Source organism: Rattus norvegicus, chromosome 4 (assembly GCF_021556685.1).
Source record: "Rattus norvegicus strain SHRSP/BbbUtx chromosome 4, alternate assembly SHRSP_T2T, whole genome shotgun sequence".
Classification (NCBI taxonomy): Eukaryota; Metazoa; Chordata; class Mammalia; order Rodentia; family Muridae; genus Rattus; species Rattus norvegicus.
This window is the reverse complement of record NC_141537.1, coordinates 39,096,602-39,104,914: the sequence shown is the minus strand read 5'-3', so window position 1 is coordinate 39,104,914 and position 8,313 is coordinate 39,096,602. Positions and strand designations below refer to the sequence as shown.

General features: G+C 34.4%; 1 pseudogene; it reads right to left on the bottom strand.

Annotated features, from left to right (window-relative positions):
* Positions 1-7,516: 7,516 nt before the first annotated feature.
* On the bottom strand, positions 7,517-7,951 carry LOC108350855 (40S ribosomal protein S23 pseudogene; annotated as a pseudogene).
* Between the last annotated feature and the right edge of the window lie 362 nt (positions 7,952-8,313).

The window sequence follows — 8,313 nt, the reverse complement described above, 5'->3', positions numbered from 1 at the left end:
AACAAGCCCGCGAATCAAAGAACTCACCTATTTCCTGTCCAGCTCTACACTGTAGGCATTTTATTCACTAAATCTGCAATAACTTGGAGGGCAAAGTTACATAGTGTTGCTTGGGTCTATCTACAGCTTCCTTCATTCCTGTGGACAGCTAGGCCTTGATGGCCAGTATTTAGAACTACAATACATAACAAAGGACCAACCCTCAACACTCAATGTCAAATATTTATCTAAGGTTGGAGATCACGGAACATATATCAATGCTATAAAGAAGTGGCTTGTGCTTATTAATTATATTTTAATACATTTTCCTATAAAATCATTTGTATATATTCACATTGACTATAACATTTATGTAAATATAGGCATTGTGCTACTGACTAGTGTTTGTTTGTTCGTTTGTTTGTTTTTTACTTACCATTTGCCAAAGTCATTTAGGAAGAGGTTTTCCCAACTGTGAAAATACCCACACTGGATCGTCCTGTGGGGCATTATATTGACTAATGATTGATGTAGGAGAAGTTAGAGAGTTATAGGTGGTGCAACCCCTGAGCTGGTGGTTTTCAGTGTATAAAAATCCTGAGCAACCAATTAGGGGTAAGCCAATAAATGGTTCTTTTCCATGGCTGGCTTCCATTTCCTAGTTTTTTCAATTCAGGTTCTTGCTTTGAGTTTCAGCTCTGACTTCCTTTTATGATGACTGTGATATGGAACTGTAAGATAAACCCTTTTATCCACAAGTTGTTTTTAGTCAATAGCTTTATCACAGCAATATATAGCATAACTAGGACAGCTGCATATGTACAAAATTACTCTTTCATGTAAGATTTTCTGTAAGTTGCTCTTTCTTTTGTAAAACATGCCAAAATATATGAGCGCCATTTACAAAAAATATTAATCTGCTAATCTATACATTGCCACACATTTTAGGAAACTGAATATGTAAACAAGGTGTGCTTCCTCTAAGTCTTGGATTTGACCAGAACAGGTAGAGATCACCCACATTCAGGTTACTATCTCATGGAAACATGGTATTTTCTATCTTTGATTCAATAAGCGTTTTAGTTATTTTTAAACTATTAGTGAAAGTTTAATTTTGACAAATAGAAAACACCAACGAGAATAAAAGTATGGAATATAATTTACCTTCTGTGCTTGTCCATTGATTATTAATAATTAGAAGAATTTTTTTAAAATATTTTTCTAATTTTATTCTGTCATTGTTGTTGAGGTAATTACCTATGTTCAGGTCTAATTTCACTTTGTGAAAACATGTACTAGCTGCAGATAAAATTAAAATATTAATGATTAAAATAACAAACTTAAAATTTCTCTGAAAGTAATTCAAAACGACTTCCAGTCTCTAAAATTTATAAACTATGATGACTTCAAAATGAAATCATTGATTATTTTAAAACCTAAAAGATGGAGCCTAATTTCTGGATTTATTTACCGATGTTAATTTATTTATCCATGTTTGTTTATTAAATGAAGGATAAGAGGTTGAATCATTTCTAACATGAATTAGGTAGTGGAATTGAAAAATGCCAATGTCAAGATTACATAGCAGAATACATATCTCGCATGTACAGGCCTCAATATATTCCTCACAGGAAAGCAGTCTGTCTTCCAGTAGTAGGACTGCCCATCCAGGCATGTAGTCCTATGGATTAGTCCACTTAAGCAGAAGCTATGTCATTATTCTAACAGCAGAAAAAGAAAGAAAGTAGACCCGAGAACCCCAACTCTTTGCCAAGGTCCATGCTGGAAAACCATGCTGAAATAACAGCTGCTGCCCACTACCTTATTACAGGTATATACAGGTATAAACCAGTTCATTGCATGTTTGTTCTTCCATGGCATTAAATTATAGTCATGCAGTAACAAATAATACTCTATATTTGAGAAAAATAAGTTTGTTTTCCTAATATAGCTGTCTTACTAAAACAATTGCAACTATATAACTTTGTATCCTTTACCCATGGTATAACGTATTAAACTGGTTTTCAAAATGACTCATTATGTTTTAATGACTTCCAGTGTGATGAGGGAAAATCTCATAAGATCACATACAGATCATCAATGGCAGCTGAGAGAGGGAGAACCTAGTGATAGATTATCCAAGTCCACCCATATGATCAGTTGTGAACACATATTCATGAGTGACTCTAGGTGGAACCAGCCATGTGTATATGTGTGTGTGTGTGTGTGTGTGTGTGTGTGTGTGTGTACCTGTATGTGTAAAACAATAAAGGGAGTAATGGGAAAAAGTGAGGTGGAAATGATGCAAATACTGTATAAACGGGCCATATTAATTATTAATTACAAAAAAACTGTGATGAGCAGGAGAATGTAGATGTAAATGAATAAGAACAGCAACACAACTGAGTTCAAGAAATTCTTGTAGGGAAAGCACTCACAATCAACAATATTAGTGAGAAGACCACAAACTCACAGAATCAAAGGGCAGAACTCAAAATTTCCATTCAATGATGGACAGAATATTTAAGTGAGAAATGGCCAAACGTTAAATAACAAAACTACTTTAAAACCAGATTACCTTGTGAGTAAAAATCATAGGAACCAATAGTTTTGTCTTCTCTTGGTTTAATTTTAAACAAACAGAATGAATAAAATACACCCTGTTGAACAGTAACAAACACGCATAACAACCACAGCACAGCTGAAGCAACAGACCAGAGTTGGTGAATACATAGACTCAATCTGTGGGTTTCCCCTGACTCCCCAAAACGCAGCCAGTTCACAGATGTAACTGAAAAACTATTCCAAAATTATGGCTAGTTGAGACCTGGGACATTGAAGCACATTTTCTCCCCTCTATTTTCTTTATCAGGGAGATGAAAACTCAGAAAACCCAGATTTATGCAGTTGTGCTACTCTAAATTATTTCTCACAAAGGTTTTGCTCCAGTCCTCTGAGACGTTTGAACAAACAAATGGTAAAAACAAGAATGGTAATAAAAATTCCTGCGTTACTGCACTATAAATTCTGAAGCTATGTTTCCAAATGTGACAAGAAATATTACGAGCAATTGCAGATGCATAAATGGAGCAAGTGTAAAACTCTTTCCTTAGAGGCGTCAATAAAAGAAAAAAAAGGGTATTATAAAGAACTACAAAATAATTTCTTTATCCAAAAGCTCTGAAGCAGTTATTAAACCAGCTGTTTGCAAGAGTACACAAATCTGCTAAGTTGCAGTTGGGTAACTGTTAAATGCTAAAGCCGTGAGTGATCAACGCCTAGCAGATGGTCTGGGAATGGGTGAGGGAAATGGCAGTGTTAATACCGCCAGGCTGAGATGTTCATTTGTGCTGTGGTATGTGCAGACGGGGTGAATAATGAAGGTTCTGTAATAATTGTGTAAATCCCAACATTATTAAATCGATTCAGCTGGGGTTTCTTAATATATGTGAAGCACTTGATGTACTTGGAGAAATACCTCCTCTTTGGCTAAAGCTGTTCTCATTAACTCATACTGCTTTATTTGCTGTGACCTCGGTGTTCCTGTTAAGTAATGAATGGAATAAGAATTAGAAACCCACTTTCAGTCTCGGTATTAGGAAGGAGGGAAAATGTGAAGAAAAGTGTCAGAGTCAGAACATTGCATTAGATTGGCCTGCGGCGTTAATTTACCTATCAGGTTCAGTTAGTGCTCACTTTAGACTATTTAGGAGTTTATAATTAGACTTGTACTTTGGGGTTTTGAGAAAGTTGCCTTTCTTAGTCAATGTTTATTTTAGCAGAAAGGAAAAACATATTCTTTCATCTCCTATTTCTTAACTTGGCACTATCAAGGATTTTTTACTGTTTGCTTTTTTTTTTTTTTGCTTCTTTATTTGACTTGATATAACCTCCTAGATCTTAGAGAAAGCATTCTGCGAAATGGTCAGGTCATTGTGTGTGCATGTGGGGTGTCGGGCAGCAAATTTTCTCAAACCGGACATTGTTGACAACCCACTTGGGTGCTACCATGTACAATATCTTAAAATGTCCCGTGGTCTGGCTTGGTAGAGGTCTGTAGCAGATTCCTCTCACAAATCCTGCTAATTGTCCCAAATAAATGTGTGTCCAGCGAGTTATTAGTAAGGTTCTGAAGCAAGACCCTACCTGGCAGTTCTATTACTTTCTAAAATCCTAGGTGAGTGGATAATCCAAGAGGAAACCATCTTTCTTTCCTTGCTTGCTTGCTTGATTCCTTCCTTCCTACCTTTCTTTTTCTCTTTTCTTTTTCTTTGAAGAATGTGCAGAATGTATGGAAATGTCACCAAAGAGTTAGAATAATTTTACTGAACTTGCTTTAAAATGTCTTAATTACTAGAGTCCCATGTTACCCTGTGAGACAGCCAAGTTTGTAAATCAGTTCTGTGAACTCTTTTATCTTTTAACATGTTCAGAAAGTAATTAAAATCAAATATATATAATTGAAAAAAATGTGCCAGTAGTTTTCAAAATATTTTTCAAGACAGTACCCTACCAAAATACGTTAATAAACAAAGTCAATTACATTACATGCTACACACATCTTCATAATTAAAAACTCATCTCGTACACAAGCATATTAAGAAACATAAATGTCTTCAGCTAAAAGTTCAAGATTGTCAGTGATTTCCTGAGATACGTGTGTTTGCATGATCACATACAAATATGTGAATATCTGTGTTTATAGGTGTTGAATGCTTGTATTGTATAATGTACTATATTTTTATAAAGATGATTTTAAGAATTTTTTATGAGAACTGGGACATCAATGTACATTTACAGAAAGTAGCCTGTTGGTATTATAGCATCATTGTAGCCTCATGATTTTGTTTATATTCAGTACAGTACCTGAGAGTTGTAAAAAAATCTGTTCCCTAGTATGTATGTATGTATGTATGGCTATTTATCCTGGGTCTGCATCTCAACACAGAACATCAGTAGTTTCAGATATCGTTTCCTCCCAATATTTTTGGTAAATTGCTTAAATAATTAGCTGAAATAATTTTAATGAAGGTAATAATTATAATAATGAGGATTATTAATCAGAACCTGTCTTCACATAATAAGTCAATGTCATCAAAGCCTAATCATTACATTAAAACTTCATATACTATCACGAGTACACTATGTATTTGAGCAGCTCTAAATTAGAATGAAATTCTCAAGATTTCAAGGATGAGCTATACTGAGCAAATATTAGTGTTTTACACCATTATTGAAAACAAGTTCTTAAAATGATAATTTTTAAAAAACCTTATACATGGTTATTAGAGAGGGTTTTTTAATTTAATTAGTGCTGAAAACTAAAGTGAGATATTTTATGCTTCAATAGCGACTACAGCTAAATTGTATTTGTGTAACTAAGCATATCGATGCATAATATTTGCACATTTAGTATCACGTTATTCATTATTTGAAATTATCTATAACAAATTTTGTAAAAAAATGTATCAAACAACAGAGATTTCCAGGGTCACATATTAATTTTAATGACTTACAAACAGAGATATGTTAATGAGAAAAACCTGAATGTCCAGAATTAATTGTAGTATGATTAAGATGTATCTTTTAACATATTCAATAGAACCACACGTAATGATTTTAAGGCCTGGTCTAACAGACTGCCAAATCCAGTACCACCTGGCAGGGAGAAGCAGGTGAATTTCTATCAGTTCATATGCAGCCTGGTTTACATGCAAATTCCAAGACAACCAGAGCTTCATATTGAAACCCTGACTTTTTAAAGACTAAAATATTTTATTTCCCATAAATTGTCTCCATAAAATACTTTAAAATATGAAATCATTACCACATATGTAATTTACATAAATATGTGACTTAAAATTAATGATAAGACTAGGATGAACATATATGCATGCGTAAAAATATCACACTAGCATCTATTATTGTATTAAATAGCTATATGCTAATGAAGTGAAGGCAAAATATTAATATGAACATAAAATTTCCATTTTATGATTTTGGTTTTTGAAAAATTGTGAAGCAAATTAAATTTACTCTCTGGAAATATGATTAAAATCTTAATTTCTTTGCATTTTTATGTTTTAATTTGACAATAAATGCAAATATTCCTAAAATTTGTCTATAAATTGGCATATATCTACTGCATCCAAAGTATTACATATTAAAAGCATAAATGATAAACTATTTAACTATTATGACATGCATTCTAAATATATTAGTTATATTTATCTCAACATATAAATTAGATATATTTAACATTTTTTCTTTAGGCTTCAAAGAACAAGAAATATATCTGAAAGATAGATGTGTTGCATTTAAACTTTCCCATGGACAAGTAGAGTCATTGAATGAATGTGTAACAAAGTATTGATATAGGTCATGATATATAATGGAATCAATACAAGGGAGTGATTATAACAAATATCTGGATAATTCATTTGATCTATAATTCAAAGATCTTCCAAAGAAAATTGATCTCTGGGATCATAAATATCTGAATAGATTTATTTCTAATGACACTAGTAGGATTCTTTCAGAGCTGTTTCTAGAAACTACTCTAGATAATAGCAAAGTTGTGGCAAAATCATCTCTTATGTAGAGACACCAATGAAATATGACAGACAGCTGGAGACTGTTATCTAATAATATGAACAGCAGCTGACTATACCGATGCAGATGCTCACAGCAAATTATTGAACTGAGCCCAGGGACCCCTATGGAACAGTTTGGGTAGGACTGAAGGAGCTGAAGGGGACTACAACCCATAGGAAGATCAACACTGTCAACTAATCTGGAGGCTCAGAGCTCCAAGAGCTCCCAGAGCCACCAACTAAAGAGTACACATGGGCTTCTCCAGGGGCACCTGAACATAATGTAGCTGAGGACTGCTCTGTCTGGTCTCAGTGGGAAAGGATGAGTCTAACTCTGTAGAGACTTGATGCCCCAGGGAACATTTATGCCCAGGGAGGGGAGGGGAGCACACTATCAGAAGTGAAGGGGAAGGGGCAAAGGAGAAAGAACTCTGAGAGGAGGAGCTAGAAGGGGGACAGCATTTAGGATATAATCAAATAATTAATAAAAAGATTTAATATTTAAAACACTTTTATATATTTCCATTCATTTATGTTTCTGAATAAGAAGAACGAGTTGAGTTTAAAATACATACTTTCTTAGTTCAGAACTTAATAAAACCAAGTGCTAATTTTTAAACCCACTAAATCAAAAGATTTACAGCATTTTTCTTCATATAGATGAGATAACTCAACCAATTTCAATTTGAAAGTAATCACCAAATATAGCAATAACTAAATATAGAACAATTTTATAAACAATTTTTTCTATCTGTCAAGACATGGTAATATTGCTTTCCCTCCAACCTCACAATATGACCCAGGATATTCTGAAACTTAGGGATTTAAGCAATCCCCTTCCCACAGCCCTTTGAGATGCTGGGATGATATGCATGTTCTGAATTTAAAGGAGTATTTTTTCTCTGAATATGAAAATTTATTGCTGTGTTTTCATTTTTAACGTTTTATGATCTCAGCCGTTCCTTCTTGCCTTTGTAGAGAGCAGAAAGAGACACATTGGCTACTTTAACCCACCTTAAAGGGGAATACAGGAATATCACCTATAACATGACATTTTCGACCAAATCCAGGAACCAGAACTTCATCATATTCCTCAGTGAAGTCCAAGCAGCCATCATTGGTCAGGAATCCTGTGATCTTCCTGCTGTTCTTAATGAGCTGTGCCCTGAGACACTTCCGGATGACAGAATTTGTCTATTTGGTTTCAACCCCTACTTTTTCCAGCACAGTTCCCTTTACAAGAGAGGCATCCCCCAAACAGATTGGCCTTCAAGGCTATGCACAAGCAGGCTTCCTTGTATCTGTTTATCATGCCACTTCTGGTCCCATTAGTGACTGCAGAATTTCCAGGCAGTACGGGGACCATGACACTCTCCCATCATGCCAGCGGCACAGGACACTAAAGGAACATTTCTTAAATAAAACATCCACATTTTCAAACAATGCTTCTGGTTCTATAATTTGTTCTCTTTGTGTTTTATTGTCTCCTTTAAACTCAGCTCTTTACATCTCCCTGACTGGAATGACTTAGTCTGAAAATGTGAAGTGACAGTTCTCTTCGCAAGTATTATAAAAGTAATCAACAGCAATGGGAGAGAGACCAGAACCTTATCACTGTGTGTGCCTAGCAGCAGACTCTAAATCCTGTTATACAGAGCAGCTAATTCTATGAATCTTTGAATCATAATTAAGAGTATACAATTGCTACATGAGGTATCAATTTGTATTTTTCTGTGCAGAA